The sequence below is a fragment of the Vollenhovia emeryi genome, unplaced genomic scaffold (genome assembly GCF_000949405.1).
Source record: "Vollenhovia emeryi isolate VEMERY1.0 unplaced genomic scaffold, V.emery_V1.0 DF939194.1, whole genome shotgun sequence".
In the NCBI taxonomy this organism is placed as follows: domain Eukaryota; kingdom Metazoa; phylum Arthropoda; class Insecta; order Hymenoptera; family Formicidae; genus Vollenhovia; species Vollenhovia emeryi.
Window position 1 is genome coordinate 103,868 of NW_011967172.1, and position 23,028 is coordinate 126,895.

The 23,028-nt window shown below is 41.7% G+C and overlaps 1 protein-coding gene across 1 annotated transcript in view; it reads right to left on the reverse strand.

The window, feature by feature from the left end:
- Positions 1–22,093, reverse strand: part of LOC105562120 (transient receptor potential-gamma protein) — a 96,062-nt gene extending 73,969 nt beyond the window's left edge. Inside the window, exon 1 of the mRNA XM_012012674.1 lies at positions 22,032–22,093. The gene's annotated coding sequence lies outside the window, so the exon portion shown is untranslated. The remainder of the gene's footprint in view (positions 1–22,031) is intronic.
- Positions 22,094–23,028: the final 935 nt, after the last annotated feature.

Below are 23,028 nucleotides of genomic sequence, written 5' to 3' on the forward strand. Positions count from 1 at the left end.
TTTCACAAATGATAGGGCTGAAATTTCGCGCGCTCAGGAACGGCGAAATGACAAGTGATATAAGTGCTCCTATGAATATCGTTCTTTTTATATCACTTGTCATTTCGCCGTTCCTGAGCGCGCGAAATTTCAGTCCTATCATTTGTGGAAAAAAATCGCTTCTAATTTAAAAACTATTATAGCCTCGACACTTTTGTATTAGGATTTTCGTCTGGAAATGTTCTAAGGAATCTGTCATTAAGAGGACCTCCGGTGGTTTTAGTACACCCTGTATAGTAGGACCTAAGACAGTAAAAGAGGTCGAACTGCGAGTAACAGTTCAAAATTTACTCCTACTTTAAACCTGACAGTGTCGGAAACTTCTACTTTCGCCAATTTAGCATTAAAGTGGGTCCTTTTAAGTAGGAGCTAAGGTAAATTTTTAGAATTAAAGATTCAAGGGAGGAGTAAAAAAAATAGAATGTCATCAAAGTAGGTTATTGCCGGCCTATATAGATGTACAGATCAGCTAAGTGGGTGTAAATTATTCTTAAAAGTGTCAAAATAGTACCAAAAATTTCGACTCGGGTCGCCTTTTGTTATTTCAGTATGATGTTCCTCCCCTGAGAGACTTGACTCTTTCTCGCTGGCTTTGAAATCAATTCCAAGTCGCCAGATCACGTCTAGATATTGAAAGTCGTGTTCGACTTAATCGTGCAATTCTGCGCGATCTCGCCAAGTTATCTGTCTCGGCGATAGCGAACGTAAGTTTAAGACGCGCAAAGTGCACGGTTGTTTAGGAATGCTAATGAATGCGGCACTTGATTCCAACTCGGTTCACGTTCGCACGCGAAATGCCGTAGGACCGGGTGCGGGAGCTCCCGGAAGAGTGAATCGTATAAAACGACGGCTCGCCTAGAATCTCCGCAGCACTCGACTTCGTCTACCGAAATGTTTCAGGAGCGCGCACCGAGTGCAAGATAAAGCAGATATCTGCTTTCTGTTTCAGCACGTTTTCTCGCTTCTCTCCGTCCCCATCCATTTTTAATGTGACTTCTTCATTAGATCTTTTAAAGCGATGTCTATTTTATTCAATTCTCGCGGGAATACTGCAGAGAGAATTTTCTCTTAAAATTGATCCTGAAAATCGAAGACTTTTATAAGAGTTTTACTAGTAAAATTTCAGAAAAACTCTCAAAAAGAAAAGAGTTCTTCGAAATGCCACGTGTTGTCCCACGGTTACATAATTTTCAAGGTGAACTCTGAAGAGAAAATTCTCCCCGCGTAAGAATATATTCCACCCCGCTTATTAATATTTATAACATTTCACGATCGAGCAATCTGGTGATAAATTGATATGGCATTTGTCAGCGGGTTAACATGACAGGTCTGCCGTTATCTTGATGAATGTGGCAAATAATAATAATATAATAAATAATAATTAAGGAAAATCGATTCCCGGCAAATGGACGAGAGAGCCGCGCCGCTGGTAATATATACAACAAGAATTGAATTCGTTACAATATCGGATGATCGATAGTTTCGTAGTTACGTTTCAATATCGCGGAATCCATAGTTTCGTAGTTCCCGGGAATTGAAAATACGTAGCGCCCCCCCCTCTCTCTCTCTCTCTCTCTCTCTCTCTCTCTCTCGCGGGCGAAAATAGGTATAGCAAAACCTGTGTATCTCTGAATAAATTTCTCTTCGGACGGCAGACGTCTTGCGTTATAGTTTTGTAAAGTGTGATGAAATAAAACGACGCGCTGATGTATCTATTCTGGCCACGTCGGGAACGCGGAACCGCCTTCAATCGCAACGCGATATACGGGATATCACGAAGGTTGGGGGGGGGGGGAATCTTTTAAAACGCGGCATCAAGTGCTTTTGCGGACGTACGAAAGCGGCTTTTAGAACTCTATTAAAATTGCATGAACGGTCCACGCTTTCGGACACGGGCGGTTCTCGCCGGCTCGCCCATCTCTCCGTCGTTTCCCCCCCCCCTCCCCCCCGTTCAACTGGCACTCGAATCGATCTCAATTAATGCTCGACGAGAGACCGGGGAAAGGGCCCGACTTTTGTTTCGATGTTCACAAAGTGGACAGTCGAAGAAAGGAAGTGTACATCGGCGACTTAGAGCGAGAACGTGAGATTCTGTTGACACGCCAGCGGCGTCGATGGGAGGTCTCGAGAGTGAAAACAAGCGCAGACAATAGAGAAGGAGAGCTCTTAAAAGCGAGTGACGTAAGCGAGTGGTCAATCTCGAATTTTTTTCGCTCTCCATCGCGAGGATAATTTCGCCTCGATCCAATTTCCCCTCCGCCCCTTTTCCGCGCCGATACAAAACGCATCGTGTCTCGAGGAGACCCTTGGCGCTTCCCTTTGTCGTTTATCGCAACAGATGGAATCGCTTTCCTCCCTCGATTATCTCTCACGATTCTGCGCCGGAGGAGAAGCGGAGGCAAATACTTGAAAATTTCTACAGCGAGAGTCACGCGACAGATATAAAATGTCTCTGTACACAAACCGTCTTTTGATCGCTAATACCCGATGCCTTAGCGTTTCCCCCCTCGTTTTTCCCATCCCATTTCCCGCGAAACGAATTTCGCATTAATTTTACGCGCCGAGCTCGTGTTCTCGAGCACGTCTCGGGTTTCCTCGCTCTCTCGAGGAGACGCTGCATTACGACCGAATGAAAGAAAACAGATAAGAATTGCCGGCGGAGTAGACGGGATGAGCCACTTCCGTTCCCTCGCGGTGGCGGAAGCGAGAGCAAGCGGGAAATCTACCGTGACCGAAGGCTCCGACAGCGTCGTGGATGGGTATTTCGCGTGCAAGCCAAGGTAAATATCCTCGCAGCATGGAACTTACGCATCTGGAGCACTTAGAGGATATGTGTATTCCATGAATGTTGCGGGACAAACGACCGAATTTGCGAAACGTGCATACGTTGCGGCGCAAACCCGAGGGAAATCTGCATTGCGAATCAAGACGCTTGGTTTCGAACACATACGTGACAATAGCGTGGCAAGTATTTCGTAGAGTCGTTAATTTCACCGTAAGAAACGTCCCCGAGTATTGTATATACTTACATGAATTGCAAATTGGAGGATATGGAGGGAACGTTCTTGTATACGCACGAATTTTTATATATCATGCATGACGAAGAAAAATATGGAAATGTAAAAATTTCAAGTAAAGAAGAATATTTGCGGATATACATTGACATTGTGGAGAAAAGTCTCCTGTTATGAGATAGGCTTCTAGTATGAAATCCCAAATTCAATCACAAGTCCCTTTCCGCAACAATTACACGATCTAACGATGAAATTTTTACTACACAACAAATTTTACTTCAACAATAAATTCAAACCCTCAGAAAGGATTTCTGTCACCGAGACAAAAAATATTCTTGACGCATTTATATTTTTCACAACCTCATTTAGTATAAAAATAAGACAATATCAAAATAAAATCAATACATAATTCTCATTCTCATCTATCGAATTAAAAAAGAATGACTTACTGTAGCGAGACAAGAGTAACTTATATAAATGCAAGTTTGTACATTCTTGCGTTTAGAATAAATTTTCCCTCCATCTTACAACGCACCAAGTTGGCACCACGATATTCGACAAAAGACGAAACATACTATCGTTTTATTCTAGATCTCAGAATTTTTCATTTATGATTAAGATATTTCTCTCCCTGTAATAAATATGATTGGCGCTACATCGATTCTATTTTATGATACATTCAAGTGTAATAGCATTGTGTCCGAAAATTTTTTCTGTGAGTGCACGGTAGAATCGACAGATGATGCTTATTAATGTAGTAGAAACCCCGCTATCTCTTATTAGGAGCCTGTCTCATAATAGGGGACTTTTCTCTATATAAAATGTCTAGAAAATAATTTTCATATTTCACATCAAAGAAAATGTAAATTGCAAGGAGAAATGTTAAAAGTTTTTAATGGCTTTGAGACCCCGGGCACTTTTTATCAGTGATTTACTAAGGATTTGCGGAAGTTTAAAGGATTAGGTTAACGTTGTCCGAACGGCTTTTTGCTGGAAACGCGCACAGAAACTCCATAGATTAAGATTTATCGACGACCGTTGCGGGTGACATTCAACAACGAAGTCGAACAAATCCCCGGCGGCGGTGAAATTCTAGTTAATCGAACGAGCCGTAATTCAGGCGGCAAAATAATTTCAGCCTTTTCTCTGGCAAAAATCGATACACCTGCGCGCCAATAGCTCCACGCGGAGAGCGGTCCTGTGCAAATCCTTCGCGAATCTTTGGGAAAATCCCACGGAGATTTCGCTCAAGACGCGATACCCAAGTGTAACATCGTGGCCCTTTACGGCTCGTGCTTTCCAAACATTTAATCATCGAACATCACAGCACGAGATACGAATTCAATGAGTGCGAAACAATAAATCAGATAAGTACACAGTTGGAAAATTTGTGTGTTCTAGTGTTTAAAAAAATGCCGGTTAAAATTTTTGTGTTACATGTTTAACACATTCGTGTGTTAATTTAACATATTGCTCCTGTGTTAATTGACCTCAAATGGAAAATTAAAATAACTGCAAATAAATGTTAAAACAACACAATGTGTACTTATTTTTTAATCTGACACAATACATGTGTTCTATATTATTAGTAACAAAATTTATCTGTTAAAATTTACAGAATAAAATGTTGATTTTATTGTATATAACATAAGTGACAGTGATTTCGAACCGTCATTTGATTTATTACATCTGTAAAATGTAAAAATTACACTTTAAATTAATTTTGTCTTTAAAAATATGTTAATTTTACACAAAATTTATTTCGAATTATTTTGAGATCTGCATTTATTTTGTGTTAAAATATTAACCGAGTATTAGTGCGATTATTTAACGTATCCGTATTATGTTAAATTAACACAAAAATTTGTGTGGACTGTATGGGACGTGTGATATCTGTTAACACAAAGTTTTCAACTGTGTAGCAGATTACAATAATAGACGCAAATTTTTAACATAAGTACCCAATGGAATATCTTTCTCATTTTCCGGTTCTCTTTCTGTCCTTCTTTGTTAGATTAATTAGACCGAGTAAAAATTTCATATTACGAAATAAATAATAATTTCCGGGTACACGCTGTTGCGTATATGCGACTACGCTCGCGAACCTAGCTCGGTTCAAAAGAAATTCCCTTGTTAATGTACGTATCCGAGGTAATTGCACCTTCTATTAAGGAAACAACTTGACGGAGACAAAGACGCGCGTTTTGCTGATCGGCGAGAATTTCGAGAGGAGAATTCCGAGAAGAATATTATCCGAGAGGCAGGAGGAGAGCTCACGAGATCTCTCGCACAGCGAGCATTACCTTTGAAACGGCAAGGAATTAATCGCGCCCTTTTTTTCATACCCGTCCCCACTCGAAATTATTTCTAGACAATACCTTTGTCAGAGCTCGGCCCCATTCATCGGATCAACCCTCACGTCCTCGCCTCACCTAGAACACAGAACGTCGTAGCCGTAATTAGTACTCATACCACTTGTGTAATTAAGGGAATGAGTCCGACGTATGTGTCACGAAGTAACCAATTACGACATAGATACTATCTCCCGTCGAAATGTTCCGCATTACGGTAAAGTAGTGCAGACTTTTGAAAACCCACGGGACTCTACATGCTTTTACATTTCCCTTACACGAAAAGTCGAAAACCGGCGTTTGATTTTTAACTCGATTTTTCATCGTTCAACTTCCTTTGAATAAGATTATGTAAGCGACTTCTCTTGGTAAACCCTACTAACTTTCTTGTTTTATATATATATCTTGTTTAAAAACTTGAAGATTTAAAACTCGTGAAAATGATTGTCTCAAATACCAGGAGAATTAATAAATTACTTTTATTATCATATTTAGTTTCGACGTTTGCTTCGAAAGTAATATGATTTTAATCGCGTTACAATTTCACGCCAAGCTTGCCTTTATTCCGCGACCCTTTTTGCATAAAATCGTTTGAATAATACGTTCCAGGAACGTAGCGGATACGTGTCCCAAGGGAGTCTTTGCGTCCACTATTCCCCTTTAAGTCCAACCGGAATGATAGAACACGCAAAGTGCAAGCACGACCGCGAGCTGTGGCCGTCATTGCTCTGTATGCCCGCAAGCCACAAGTACCTACGCTATCCGCCGGAAAGTCCCGTTGAAGAAACTTCGCGGTTCATTCGCAATCATTTACGAACTTGGGATTTTTCGATTGACCAGGCGGTCTGCGGAAAGTGGTTTCCAAAATGCCAATTTCCCCGGACCTCGCCGATTCGATTGGACCTCACGGAGTCGTCTTTACTGTTATGACTATCTCCCACGACAATGGCCTCATCTTCGAGAGACCGAAATTCCTAGCCGGACGAGGTGTATACAAACTCGTGGATTGCTTGCAGCTGTTGCCGGATTCACGAGCAGCACCAAGGCCGAATTTATGTGAGAACTAATCAAGCGCGAGTTCCCACGGAATAGTTTTGTTTAATAATGTTGACAGATAACATTACATTGTTATGATAAGACGATTTCCGTTCTCTCGGCGGATGGTATTTTAACATATTTTTGTACAACGGATTTGAATCTACCATTACTTTTATATCTTATAAAAAGAAAACGTCAAAGGATATTTAAGAGATAAAGAGAGATAAAAATTGTTAACAATTAACGTTAGAAATAAAAAGTACGTATAACGTGTACAATACAATAAATGTTATTAAATCTTGGAAAATTACATGTGACGGTACATTCAGTTTGCATCTTTTCTCTTTTTTTCCCCTCCAGATCAAACTGTTTAATAAATTTAATAAATAAAAAAGGCTTTTGCATTGGTCGTATTCTAAAAACCATCTAGCCTTATAGGAGACGCGTCTAACAAGCTAGTGCGCATTTAAAGACTTGAATATTATTTGATGAACTGTTTTTTTTTTCCAAAGCGGAAGGATTAAGTCCTAGATTCTCGTGTGCGCAAAGAGCGCAGAGTTTCTCGAAGGCTTTGTCGAAGGGAGGTAATATTTGTCTGGCGAGTTACTTTGTCCAGCAGGGAGAATCCTAGCGTTCGATCAAACATTTATATTGGACCGCACTGGGCGCGCCGGGATCTCTCAGAGTGCGAGAATCGAAGAGCAACCTTGAGGGTCCGCCGTTTTTGCTGGCATACGAGGCTCGTCTATACTCCAAAGCAAATACACCTAGCCTAAACCCGCCGTTCATTAGAGCGGAGTACAGCTACAGCGAGTCGAGCTCAGTCGAGCTGGCATACGCAGCTGAGAAATGCCTAGTTCGTTGGATTATCATGACAAATAAATCATCCCGCGGAACTTCCTGCTTCTCTAATGCGTGCAAATCATATTTAGGTCAAAACACCGGCGAAACATAATGCGCGGCTCCTGAGCGATCCCTACAAGTTATTGTTCGCGTTGGCTGCCGGGCGAACTTTGTGCATTGCCGCGCATTCTAAACCTCTAAACGGCGCTGATCTTGTAACTTCATCTTACCGCGTTAAACGTGTTTGAGACAATGAAAAATAAATATAGCAATTAGGCGAGAACGCTGGAATGCTCTCGGCCGTCGCTAATGATTGAGTGACTACCACAGTAATGTACGTGTGGAACGTATCATTTTTAATATTAATCAAATTGTAGCCTAAGGTACCGTTTCAATTATGCGTATACAATTTACACGTATTGAAATTAGTGAATTCTATTATTATATGCCTCTATTATTATACAATTATACTCTGGCTGAGGTAATATTTTTCGCAATGAGTTTCTTTAATTAGAATTTGCCAGCCAAGCGTCGTCCAGCAATTTTCTACACTGGTTAATCATGTACTGGCGTTAAATAATTCTTTACGCTATTATTATATGCCTCGGTGGTCGAATTGAGTCAGACGCCCGCCCAGCGAGAGGGAGGTCCAGATTCAAACCCCGGCTGAGGTGATACTTTTTTCGCAATAAATTTAGAATAAAATATTCAGACACCAACACCCTGTCACGGCTCTTGGTCCTTCATTCCTTCAAATTTGCGTGTATCGCACTTGAGCCATGTCAATTTTATTAATTTGCTATTATTATATATTTATGTATAAAAAAAATATATTTAGATTGTAAATTTGTAATATAACGTTATCGTGAAACGCGATTTTTGTCTCTGCATCGCCGCCCTTCTTGTCCAGGGTAGGATTTGCTCGCGGGAGTCTTTGTGGAAGTTATCTTATCGCGTATACCGCTATGTGCGGTTATACAAAACCGCCGTAGTCCAAAGTGGACAGGCACAATGACATCTTTTTGTTGTCAGTCCAGGGATCGGATTGTTCCTGGACAGATATTAAATAAGCGATTACTGTATAAAGACGACGCGGCTGGCGGATTCTATGTGCACGAGTGCCCCGCGTAAGGATTATTACAACCCCGGTAACGACGTGTCAGCGAGAGACCGGAGACCATTTACACCGACGTCGATATTAAATTCTATTTTTATAAGTTCGCCCCGCGCGGAGTCGAGCTACGCGGGCCTACAATTGATGTTTCGCTCTCAAAACGGGGAGGCGAAAAAGGACTTTTTTCCCGCGAAGCGACAGACGATACGGTACGCGATTTTCTCGTTCGTTCGCCTGTCGGTTCCAATTTCGTGTAATTAACGGGACAGGATTAGCGACAGAATGGCGGAGGGAGGAAAAGGGGAAAACTCGATGGAAAGAGTGAACAGCTGGAGACAAGCGTCCAGATTAGATTTTGAGGATTTAATTAAACGAGCGATGACTCCGCGGATTTAGCAACTTTTGCATTTCTCTTTTTTTTTCCTCTCTGCGACATATTTGCGCTCAACTTGCACTTTTTCTATTTCGCCGTGTTGCAGTATACATAGAGTATCCTGCTATAAGCGGTTCCCTTTTGTTTCCTCGACAAAAATAATTTTTTAAATCTTGTATCGACTGTAATCTATCTTACGCGACGCATATTATATCCAAGTGCATTCTCACGCACTCCGTTTGCATCTTGAATTCCGACTTAGACGTCAATTCTGCCATTCGAAACTCACAGATCAAGAGAGAGAACTCAGTTAATATCCGGCGCGACCGTATCTCCTTCAGTCAAGAACAATCGTGAAGAAGATATCGGAGACGGAGGAAATCAAAAGCACGTTGCTCCGATCTGATCGCCGAATGAATGCACGCTGGATTCGTCGTATCAGTGTCGCAGAATCTTATGCCACGCGAAAAAAACAAGAGTGATGTTAAAATATATTCACTGCGCTGACTTTCCTCGCTTTTTGCCTCTAAAGATACGCGAGCGCAGTTCATTTTGAGAACGAGATACGATCTCCTGGCTTAATTTTCATATATAAGATTACTCGAAACATTTTTCACCTGATTTCCAATGACTGTATCCTTTAATTTGACAACAGAACAATTAACGATGCCTCAACCAAAAACGACTGTCATCTCGGCGTTGCTCGTTGGACTATGGAAAGTTATATAGAACATTTATAAACGTAAGATACAAAACTTGGACAGTGTAGAGGAAGTCCAGGTTCAAACCCAGGCTGAGATACTATTTTTCGCAACAGACTTAAAATTAAACTTATTTGGACACTAACTTCCTGTCTTGGCTTTTGTTCCTTTATTACTTCGTGTTTGTGTTTTCACATTAGCGAGCCTTACGAATTTTATTACTGGGACAGTTTGCCTTTTGGCTGATGCATCACTAATCACTCTGTGATTGTTAAATTAAAAAATACAGTTATGTGAAATGGTCGAATCGTGTTGAATAATCCCGTATCCTATATTGCCGGATTCTGTGTTTGCACATGTCAAAGAATGCGCGCTTTACATTTTATAACGAATATTATAGCGACCGTGTTTGCCGTCTATTTCTTCCAACACTCTCGTCGATATTCATGTCTTCCTGAGTTGTCGATATTCGTAGGCACACGCATTCACACGGGTGAACAAATACCGGCGAAAATAGAAACGCGAATCGACGAAACGAGAGATTTCCATTTTCTCTGGATTCAACAGCGGCGAGTATCTGAAGTTTTCGAGGCTCTCGCGCTAAAACTTCTTTTATAAAATCAAACTGCAATCCTTTGCACATCGTTAGCCGAAATTGTCAAAATGAACGAATGACGAAAACGCCCGAAGGGTTTTTGACTTGTTAAATCCAGAAAGCATCTTTCAGCTTTTCGAAATTAATTAATGCTATCCTTTTCCCTGTGCGATACACAACGGATAAAAGATATGAAAAATTATACGAGATTGGAGTAGGTGCATGTTTCAAACAGTATTTGAAAGCAGAAAAGTTCTAATCCAGAATGAATCCCGCTGGCAATTTGTGCGTTCCACTTACGAGTACTTCGATCGAATGAATAATCGCGGTTGTTCTGTTGGACAGATCTCGAAGCAACAAGTCACGCGCGACTCGTTATACTTTCAGCAATTGAACCTCGATAAACAATCAATAATCCTATCAGGGCACTTTATTTCATCATTGCAAAAAGTACGTATATCTATAATTAATTAAGTTTGGCGATTCGTAATGAACTGATAACGAGATATCGCAAAAGCGCATAATATCGCATGGACCGTAATTTACATATATGTATTTTTATGAATTGCAAATGACAAGGCAGATAAATGCAGAACAACGGACTGAATTTTCGCCTCATTACGGACGCTGTTTAATGCTGCGTTTTACGCGATTCACCTCCTTGACTTCCAGGTTCTATGATGAATTAACACGGCAATTACAACGTAATCTACGCGAGATAGTACACGCGCGAGTTTCAATGAGACTGGATTAGATATTTCACGATGGAGCAAGGGAAGGCACGTTGGACGCCCAATTATGGCGGGTTTAGAGATTCAGTCATTGCGGCCGGCTGGGCCCACTAACGCTTGTGTTGCTACAAATCCCAGTTCTCATTATGGAGATCGATATCACGGGTTCGGACCAATTATTGTTTACGCGTGCAAGCGTGTGTAACAGATGTATACGCGTAATTTAATATATACGCGATGTGTACGTTAAATTACGCATGAAATTCCAATTTTGCACACGTCCGTGGAAGGAACTTATGATCGTTCGAAATTGCCACCGTCGCGTACCGTTCGTGAATCAATTCGCAGACAGAGACGCAACAATTAATTATAATTTGTTGCGAGCAATCTTACGAACAAACCGAATCCCAACTCTTTTAACTCCCGCCCCAAATCTGTTCACTGTATTTTATTTTGCGCGGTCATTATAAAAATATTAATTTCATATTAAATCTGAAACACTGATCTCTTTTTCTACAACCACGATTCTACGATCATTCGTTTCCATTGACGTATATCTGAGGAAAATGGAAAGAGATTGCGAGAAAATGCGTTAAATTAAAATAATAATAGAGTAAACTTCAAACTCGCTTGTACAAATATCAGGAATAAAGGCTAGAGATTACGAGCTAAAAAGGGTGTTAAAATCAATTGAAAAAGAAGATATTTCCAATATTACACGAGGGATGTACGTTTCGACTGTAAAATAGTTTTTAAACGCTATTATACGTGAACATGAGTTCAAGAATGAGTAAATTAATAAATAGCAAATCGGGTAATAAGACTTAAAAGTCAATGGTTAAAAACGCGAAGGACAATTAAGAGACCAAGGCGATAGTCAGAATTAAAGCGTCAAATAAAAGTAAAATAAAGGAGGAAAACCGCGGTGGTATGTAACACCGGTTTTTCTATGTCGAACAAGCCAGATGACGTGTTCTTCGTTAAGGGGGAACGTGTTCGTCCAAAATAGGCCCAAGGCATTATCGGTTCCCAAGCGTGTGAGTAAGTCACACGAGTCGAATATGTTAAACGATAAAAGGAATGAGATGTCTAACGCCTTCAGTCTCACTTATTCCGCCAATCCAAACAGAGACTAAAGACAATTCGTTAGGCATTTCATTCCTTTTATCGTTTTATCCAGCTCGTTTGGCTTACTTATACACTTGGGAGCCGACAATGTCTCTGTTTCTGATATTTGTCTACGCGCTGAATTAATTTGTTGCCTAATGTAATGCTACAGATAAGACCCTAAGCTAGTAGCGGCATACGTATTTCAGCGATGTACGAATATAGCATTGCAGAATTTTCAGATCAACCGTTTTACGTGTCAATCATTCTACGGAAAAAAATATATGCGTGTAATTGAAAGATTCAGATTCCAATTTCTCAGAAGGAAAAATTATTTTCATAATTTCGCGTCAATCAAATTTAAGAAATTTCAAGATTAAGAAAGGAAAATCGAACATTTTCCCAGCCTCGCTACTGCAAATATTGTGAATTATGTAAGTATGATTATTCATCTTCTTACTCCTTTTCTTCCTTCTTCTTTTCTCTTATGTAATTTATATAACAAATCTTTTAATATCATGTTTAAAATTATGAAACAAAATCTGTAAAAATCTTATCCTTTTCCACGTTTTCGTTAAGTTGCTGTAACTAGAAAAGTATCTTGTGCAAAAATGAAACCATACTTTTAAGAAGAATCATATCGCTTTCACACGACAAGTTATGCTCGACTACTGGAAGATGTGCGCCACAAAATGGAATTCAGTATCTCGTTTGCAACGATGTGGTAATTGTTATAGTATACAAGGATCATTTTATTTTGCTTTATTAATACACAAGATTATATCGCTACGATCGGCGCGATCTTCCCTTAAAATTGTGAGAGAAGAATTGAAGAGAGCAAGCAGACGTGTCTTAATATCATTATCGTTTTTCTAACTGATACAAATAAATTCGTACACAAAAGAAAAACGACGTATCCCAAATATTCCCTACCGCTTATTTCATTTCAGCGCCAGAATGAAGAAGCAAAGGCGAGAGAAAAATACAGCGTAACGTCAAACGATGATAATTACAAGTGCGCGCAAGCAGGATTACGACGCCGAGGATTAAATCGACGACGTGGCGCTTTCTGGCGAATGGAAGAAACGGGGAAAATCGCCTCTTTTCCTCTCGGGTGTTGTTAATATCCGATGAGGATGTCGCGTCAAGATTGTCTCCGGAACGAGCGATGCTCGAGCAAGGAGGAACGCGGACCTTGATGACAGAATCGCCCCGAATGGGCGGAGGGGATCAATGAGGATGGCGACGCCCGTCCGGGGCGCCGATGCCTGGCTACACGTCGCGACGCTCCTCGAGTTCCCGCACGATGCGCAAACGTTCGCCGTCTCGTGGAAAGTCGAGAGATCGAGTCCGCGCGATCGGCTCGATGACTGCGCACGGATAAGCGCGGCTAATTCGCGCGGTCGAAGTAAAATCCGCCGGGCGGATCGGGCGGCACGCATCGGAGCGTGATCGATTATGATAAACCCCGGGTCGCTTATCGAAATTTCTGCACGCACGCACGCGCGTGCACGAGATCTCTAAGCGACATACTTGGCGTATATTTGCGCGGCCGCGTTCTAATCTGCATTCGCATTGGACCGCGATGCAAATTGCGAGCATGCAAATGGCCAAGATAGCCGCGTGCGGCGATACACACGTCTGATGCAGAAGTAAATCGGCGGCGGGAGCAGTCTCGCATAGAAACACGATGGGATGGAATAACGTAGACGCGAGCCCGGCCTTGTCTCGATTGCACTTTATTCATCGAGCGCGGATTGCTTCTGCCAATTACGAGCTTGCGCCGGCTCCTAATCCCGTGGATCTCTCCGAGCGTACGTCGTTACGCGCGATACAGCGCGCATATTACGCACGGCTTAAATTCAAGGGCCATCCGTGGGCGGTATGTGATCGCGAGGGATAAAGAACGTGCAGGGCGCGCGCAGGATACCGCTCAAAAATACGATCTGTAATTCGTGACGGAATTCTATCAATAATTTTACGCGCTTTCGCGTATTCCGATACGTTTAAGTATTGTGGTTCCTCACGTTTCTCACGTTACATGATATGTGAACTTACAGACAATAGAACTTTGTTCTAAAATCTATCACATATCACAAGTTTCTTAGAGTACATTTAAATTAAGAAGATAAAAATAAATTGCGGGAATGTAAACGTAATGGGAGAAATTATTCGACGTATCTGACAATACTTTATTAAAGGAATTACGCCACGTTCCGACCGAGAACCCTGGTCCTTTTCGAGTGAAACGCGTCTTGATTACACTATGAAGTCAGACAAGTCAATCAGTCGGAATCTGAAGACTATGAAATTATCGTGACACAAAAAAACAGAGCCACGGGGTATAAAAGTGAAAAAGGTCGTCTATTCCGAGCTTAGTGCGATCAATGTTATACGTAAAATAGAATTTTCATTTTTCTTTATATTTCTTCATAAACATGTAAGTTTCTTTGTACCTTTTACACTCTGTAACTCTGTTTTTTTGACACGCGATAATTTTATAGTCTTCAGATTCCGACCGGTGAGCGCTTCTTACAATTAGTCGAAAAGGACCGGAATTCTCGGTCGAAACGTTATATAATTCCTTTAATAAAGTATTGCCAGGTGCGTCGCATAATTTTTCCCATTACGTTTAGATTTCAACTAATCGCCGGCGAAGAAAAGATTCTCAGTATTGTAACGGGAATATATTGAAAGCATAAAGCTTTGCCTTCTATTGCGTAAGATCTACATTGAACGTGAAGGAAATTATAAAATGTGTGATGCGAACTAATTTGAATTTAGCGAGTATAAAATGAACGATTTTCAAAAGCTCGCAGTGTCAATTTTAACAACGCTCTCAAAAGAATGTAATTTTTCGCCAAAGCAATTTAACGACCTTTCCGTAATCCATGCACTGTTTATACCGCGATCGACTTCAACTTTTGATATCGCTTCTCTTCGATAATACACGCGAATTTAAATTGATTAAATTTGGACAGACGTAAAAGCGCGAGCTCGGCGTGTCAAAAGAACCGAGTGTTCTAAATTACAAACATTTTTGCAACTGGGTTGCTCGCGGAAAGTCTCGAATATACCTGTTGTTCTTGCTAAAAAGTAGCTCTAGCACAAACGTTATTACAAACGAATATCGCCGGCGACGACGCGACGTGGCGCGTTTACGTAATTAGTTTTACGGCACAGTGAGCTCGGCTACGAGTGCGTCGTTAAAATCGCGAAAGGGCTATTTATCGTCGTTGAAATAGCGAGGACGTTCTCGGCTCGTTCAATGACACAAAGGCCGCTTGCGACGGGTCCGGATGACCCGAATAATTGAATGCCTAGATAACCCCGATTCCCCAGATTCGATGAAGAATTACGAATATAGGATGACGAGAGGTTTTCAAGTGACGAGTTTCGGACTGAAAGATGGAGGAAGTCACGCGACACTTAAAAAGTGGACTAGAGCGAAAATTCTTGAGAAGAGCCTCGTCCCCCCGGGCACGAGTGCGGTGAACTTTAACGAGAATTTTAATATCTGCCTTCGCGTCAGAGGGGTCGATGTGTCCTCGGACTTCTCGAGAAAGAAAACTTTCCTGGCGGTGTAATTATAGCGATTTCTTCGTTATTTATTTATACCGCGCTCCTCAGCCCGCAAGAAGCTTGGTCTACCGGCTTTAATTAATATATCCCTCTTTTCTGGTACAATTCTCGGTACGGCGTGTATTTATATTCTCGCGAACGTATAAGAACAAAATCCAGTAAATTTTTGTCGGTGTACATTAATTCTGTCCACAAAAAAACACCCCTTTCCGCAGTTTGTCCCCCACACAACGGTTAGTTTTTTAACGAAATTATAAAAATATCTCTTCCGAACGTTCTTTGGTTTTCGGAGAAATTAATTTATGATACGCGCGAAAGCGTCTCACAGCCCCACACGTCAAAGTGGCAAAATCGATTATTATTCCTCACGGCAGATGTCCTTCGGTTTACCAATTAAATATGTATAAAATGAAGCATCCAAAGTTTTCCATTCATAAACTCTTTTTAATTAAATCTTTACTTCGGTAAAACTTTCGTGTTGAAAGATAATGTCACTTTGATAGAAAAATATTTCAAATAGTCTTACGAAAGTATTTGAGTTGAGAGAGAAAGAGAGAGAGGGGGAAAGTGAAAGAGAAAATTCATACACGGTTGAAAACTTTGTGTTAAATTTAACAGAATCACATGTCCCAAACGGTCCACACAAATTTTTGTGTTAATTTAACATAATATGGATACGTTAAATAATCACACTAATACTCTGTTAATATTGTAACACGAAATAAATGCAGACCTCAAAATAATTCGAAATACATTTCGTGTAAGATTAACATATTTTTAATGACAAAATGAATTTTAAACAATGCAACTTTTACATTTTACACATGTAATAAGTCAAATGACTGCTCGAAATCACTCTCTTCAATCACTTATGTCATATAGAATAAAATTAGCATTTTAATCTGTAAATTGTAACAGATAAATTTTGTTACTAATAATATAGAAGATATGTATTGTGTCAGATTAAAAAATGAGTACACATTGTGTCGTTTTAACATTTCTTTTCAGTTATTTTAGTAATTTTACATTTGAGGTCAATTAACACAAGAGCAATATGTTAAATTAACACGCGAATGTGTTGAACATTTAACACAAAAATTTTTATCGGCATTTTTTTTAACAAGAAAACACAAATTTTCCAACTGTGATGAAATCTTTATGTTATGCATACATTTTTAAGGTACGGATTAACGGATATATAATAGATACGTCGAGATTGCGAAGTGAAGAATTCAATGTAATTCTAAATTTAATAATGGATTACGTGAATGATTACAGTTTACATTTGGTTATAACATTTGGCTCTATATAATGCATATATAATTTAAGAGAGAATTATGCAATATATATTTATACGATTTACTGCATTAATTTAATAATTACAACTTTAACAATATATGAACGGTTAAAGCAGGTTAGTGTATAATTAGACTTAATATTAATTGGCATTAATTTAACAAAAAAGCTTAAAAATAGCGTGTAATATTTAAAAATAACTACACATTGTGTTGTTTTAACATTTCTTTTCGGGTATTTTAATAATTTTACATTTTAGGCCAAGGGTGAATGTTGCAACAAAACAATGTAGATGCCCCTACTATTTATACGGCAACATTTTATATTTAGTTATTTTTGCCTTAGCCGGTCTTCCCGCGTAAATGTGACGTACACATGTAATTTGTAGAATACTTTGATTGAGAGGAATTTTCTAAGCCTAAGTGGCTTACGGAAGACTCAAGTAGCCCCATTCCATATTTTATGAAGAAAGTTCAAGCCTCCTCCGAAAATCAGAAAAGCGGATGCGCTTATGCCAGTCATTCGGGTTAACTTGGGATGGAGCGCGTTTTTCTTCTTTACGACTTTACGGCAAATCGCCCGGCACGAGCGCGTTTTACAACAAAGTTTACGAACGTCATCGGAGCTCGACTGCAACGTGGAGAAACGTCGCCGGGAAGGGGCGATAAAGTCGCCTGACTGATGCGTGAAGACACGGCCAGGCGCGACTCTCGGGCGGCATAAATGAAAGTTGCGCTCATAACGTATCACTTGCAAGAGAGTAGAGGCGTTAAATCGTATCAGCCGCTTTGGTCGCGTCGCGAAACACCCGGCGACACGCGACGTGCAAAAATGCGCGCGCGAAGATGCAAGCGGAATGTGTACGTACACGGTTACGTTATCCCGCGACATGTAAGTTTACAGGACGCGGAATCCTGGCAAATACAGTGCCGTAAAACGCAGGTCGAAGGATGAACGCGACTAAACTGCACGCCGGCGAGCGCAAAAATAACATGGAGCGATGAGTGGGAAAATATGAAATAAAATTTATACAAACGTCCGCGTTTAATTCTTTGTTTTCGAGTTTACAAACGTTTCGCGTTTCAATAATTCTCGTTACTGCGAAATTGCAACGTGCCAGCGCTTTTAAAAGGCGCGTCAGGTAGCATCGACACTTGTAATATTCACAGTGCAAGGCAATGCAATATGGGGGGGAAAAAAATGAATATACAAATGTCGATATCTTGTGAAATTTCAGCATCCCACCCGGTCACGCGGCGCGCGCCGTCGAGTACACGTGCGGAGCTCAAAGGATGAAAAATCCATAAACGAACACTTTTACCGGAAACGTCCGGACGCCATAGATCCCTCTGGGCTCGGGCAAACATGTCGAAATCGATCAAACGTATCCACGCGGATTGACGTGCAAACAAACAAATCGATGTACGCCTTCGATTCGCCGTCGATTATCTCGAGAAGGATAAATCACGGGTACGCGGTTCCATTACACGTATTTTTAGTAGCCCTTGGCTTTACTTCCCGTGACCGTGATCGGAATGCATCTCGCGTATCTCTTGCAGGACTATTTGCGAAATTTAGAGTGCGAGAGCGTAATGTAGAGTTACAAGAAGCGAAATGTGTACGTGTGAAACAGATCGTTAGCGGCACGAAGGGAAATACATGTCTCTTTCACGTATTGATGGAAACAAATGGTTGCTTTCCAGCAACATGGCTCTGGAATACATTTCATAGCGTAGCTATCGATAATTGTTATATTTCAAAGAAAGTACGTCTTCGTTCAGTAGCAGGCAGAGTCCTGCAAGAAGTTTGTAACTTCTTCCCTGCTTCACCGAGCTCACCCCGAGATTACAATTGCTTTAGTTACTTTAGCTTTATTACTTGAATGTTTCAGAGTAATAGTTACATTAATCTACAAAGACGTGCCGATAAAAAAAGGATTAGAGGATTAAAATTCTCATGATAATAGATAGGCAATAGAACATTGTTCTCTGCTTAATTTCTATTGAATTTTATCTTAACGAGTTTCCAACAGATTAAAGTTTAATTGTCGAGATAATTAACGCCGTGAAGCAAAAAGTTGCAATGACCAAGTTAAAACAATGGTCTTCCGTCACTTTTACATAAAGAAAAAAAGAAAGTCAACTCCAAGTTGATCAGGGAATCCGTAGTTGGAAAGCGGTGTCACGATAAATCTTGGACACTTTATACAGAGTATACCACGAGTACACTTTCTTTCAACCGCACGTTTTATTTCGTCGTTCTCTATGTCGATTTTTCTCTAATCGAAGTTTAACCGAACTCCACGTACTTTCTTCCGCACATTTTTAATATTTAGTTTAAAAGTTCAAATACCTTCCCTTAAAAACTAATTTATCCTCAAAAAATTCTATTCAATCTGCACTTGAGAGTAAAATTTTTCGCTCGCGTGCGTCTCTGAGGCTTGAACTTAAAAAAAAAACATTAACTTTGTATTCGAGTCAGAGACTTTGAAATTGATCGATGGATCCGCAGGCGAAGGGAGAAACGAGGGGGGAAAAATCCGAGGCAATTTAGAAAAATAATTAAGAAAATAATTATTCGCTACGATCCCGAATTCGCGAATCCTCCGCGCTGCGTTATATCATCTCCCGAGAGCGATAGGTGTGTAACGGAAGGCGAGGTAATTAAATGACACCGACTTGAATTTATGACTCACGATTCCCCCGTGCGTGTAGGCCATATTTTCACCGGCGGGGAATACCACCGCGCACTTGCGAATCGCACGAGCAGAGAATGGCGAGCAGTACGATGCAAAATTAGCGCGGCGTAATTAATGCCCGCGGCATCATTGCTCGCTTTACATTACGCGTACACGGAATACTTTCAACGGTAATTTACAATTGTCCGAAATTTAAGTGTTGTCACGATCCGCTACGCGCGTCTTACTGATCTCTCTGCGTGTGTATCCGAACACTTTTACAACTTTTTCAATTAGCGCACATTCGATTCTCGCCGAGTACGAACGTGAACTCAACACAGGACGACACGAAAGGAAGCGCGCAAATGTTCAACGCGTCTCTTTTGTAATTACGTAATTAACTTTTTTTTCATATTAACTTGTTACACGCTAAACAAATTTCCCTTTCGTTCGTTCTTTCTTTGCGCTCAAAAAGGCCGTTGTACATTTCCCCTCACTTTTATATCCGCGACAGTAGCGTACATTTAATTTAATTAGAATCGATCCCCAGTTTATCGAATGCTATCTTCAAGTAGGACTAACATCGTTATGCAATCCCGCGCTAGGAATTCGGAACTCAAACTCCTCCTGACAGTTTCCGTGACAATAAGAGCACCGTAGCAAACCACCGAAAGTTAAATTAACTTTCTCCGACACTTCGCCGCGGTATTGTCCCTCTTGCCGGGCGGTTCGATCAAATCCCGCACGAGGTACTTCCCTTCGGATTTTTCCTGTCGATACATCGCGGGATCAAGGGAACGGCGAACCGCGCGAAATCACGGGAGATTAGGGGGGGGGGGAGGAGGGCTGAGAGGGAGGCGAAACGCGCGAATGTATCAGGGCACGATTTCGAAAGTTGGCTGAAGATGAGCTCTAACTAAGTTAAGCCCCGCAAAATTGCCCTCGTGACAGGAACTTCGGAAGAACTGCAGTTATGAACGCGCGACCCGGCGATGCTAATCAAAGTTGCTTGCGACGAGGTCGTAAACGTCGCGGTAATCCTTATTTTTTTTGTCTCTACACTGTTCCACGTGTTGCCCGATAAAATGTTCAGGCGGGATAAAAGTCCGCGCGGAGCCGCGGCATTATTTTTAGAATTGTCCACGACCCCGCGGAGTACGTACATGAATTACGAATGCGTAAGAAGGAACGCGTCTCGGTAAAAGTGTAAAGCAACGATCGCCCGCGAATCATCTCGGGTCGTCGTAATTCTCCTCCGGCGCCGGGGGGGGGGGGGATTTTACTGTGCGTTAATCAAGCTTACCAGTCAATTAATTTCGAAACGCGTAATAAGGAGCGCGTCTCGGTAAAAGTGTAAAGCAACGATCGCCCGCGAATGATCTCGGGTCGCCGTAATTCTCCTCCGGCGCCGGGGAGGATTTTACTGTGCGTTAATCAAGCTTATCAGTCAATTAATTTCGAAATGATCAGCGATCGAGATTACATCATTTGCGTGCACCCGCAAACGTGCCGATACATCCGCGCGACGCAGATCGTATTGCCGTAAATGTACTGCCGAGAGATTATTATTTAATTCCGTCAACATGTACGTTTTTCACTATACTTACATAATTTAAAATGTGCTTCAGGCAATAGACTTAAAATTCACCTCGGGCATTTAAACTTCACACTTGCCACGTTAATACAATTTTACACGACTTTACGCTCGCGATGTTAATGCAATTTTATCGCAGGGTAAGGCGGTAATTTAACTTACACGTAAGATTGTTAGTAAATGACAAAGCCCTGAAGGCCGAGTGGTTTTCAGATTTAAACAATCGCAATTGCGGATGCAAATGGGTTAACGTAATTTCACGAGGCATAATACCTGGAGATTACATGATGAATCCGCAGGGGCTAATAAAACACGATGTTATATTGATCGCCGCTAGTTTCTACAGTATTTAAACCGTTAATGACAGCGGTCTTGATAAACGCATCGTCAAACTGATATCTAAAGTAGATCTCGGCTAAATTAAACAATTAATACCGCGAGAGCGTCTCGCGCACCGTATTTAATATTATGGATATCGCAATGGCGAGCGAATAGGGGATTGGGAAGTAAACCGGGATATTAAATTAAGAACTCTCTCACAGTGACCCACTTTCACTCACTCGAATTTACTCTGCTAACTCTTCGCGCCGTCAAAAAGGAGCATCTCTTATCCGCCGCTATATTTTCTCCGCGAAGAGCGGGAGAGCCCCGGGGGGAGAAAAAAAAAAGGAAAATCCTATAAAACGATTCGCGTTTCGCCTCAAAGCCCATTCAACGGAAGTCAAACGATTCGGCATCTGAAATCTCGCTCCTGCATCCCCGTCTATTTTTCCCCCTTCCTTCCGTTTGCCTCGCGCTACAAAAGATCAGAGGACCCGCTTCCTCGGCGAGTAACCATTTCTCTCGGAATCGTTGACTCTAAATGGTAATTCCCAAGTTTTAAGCCCCGTTCGCCCCGCACACGCCCCCGGGCCGCTCGATCCCACGTCCCGCGTGCACGCTGATGCTGCACCGCGACCGCGGCGGCCGTACTGACCTTGACTTTCCGACATCTCCGGGCGGCGATGGATCTTGACTGTCTCCTGAGCGCCTCCAGAGGAACGCGTTGCCTTCAGGATCCGCGCCGGCGGGTGCACCACCACGACACAGCGGCACCACCACTACTTCGCCCCCCGCTCGCGCAGCTTCCAAAGACTGGAGCCGACAACTGGTTCTCGATCCCGCGGTCGTGCGACCGATCGAACGCGATCTCGCCAACGGGACGGGCGACCACCGGCAGTCGGGAAACGGGGATGACGCGCCAAAGGGACCGGCAGGAGTTTACGGTGCATCCGACGCGAAGGGATACATGCGGACGGTACACTCTCTCTTTCCCCGTTCGTTCCGGCTCGCTACGGCACGACGAATCGGTCGCGGCGCGGCTTGGGCGGTGACTGAGCGCGAGGACCGAGGCGTCCCGACGCTCTCTCGGAGTCACCCCCACTTCCACCCCCGTCTTTCCGCGATATCATGCGGACAGATAGATAATACCTGCCAGAATTCCCTCACCCTGTCGGGCACTCCTCCTCCCCGCCTTGCGAACACGATCAACGAGATCGGAAAGTTTCCCTTTCGCTGCTCTTCGGAGGCTACTCTTAACCCTTTTCCAGATAATTTAACGCTAACAGTGGCAGAGGAAACTTTGTGTTTCCCGTATGACGTTTACTTTATGGATATAAATTGAATAATTTTCTACTTTAACTCCTACGAAAAGTTGCGTGATAATTTTCGCACGGAAAGTAATTCGTTTCCCCACAAGAAAGTGTAAGAGTAATCAATATTTTTTTAACCCTAGATAAGGGGTTGTGAGATTAAATCGTTTTCTAAATTGAAAACAATTTATTTAAGACAACAGATTCTTCGTGATAGCACGAGTAACCGGACCTTGCAGATTTATCTTTCTGAATGTGTATAGAATATACGATGCTGAATCGCGTGGTGCAACGCTATTTTTAAGCATTTTTGTTAAATTAATGCTAATTAATATTAAGTCT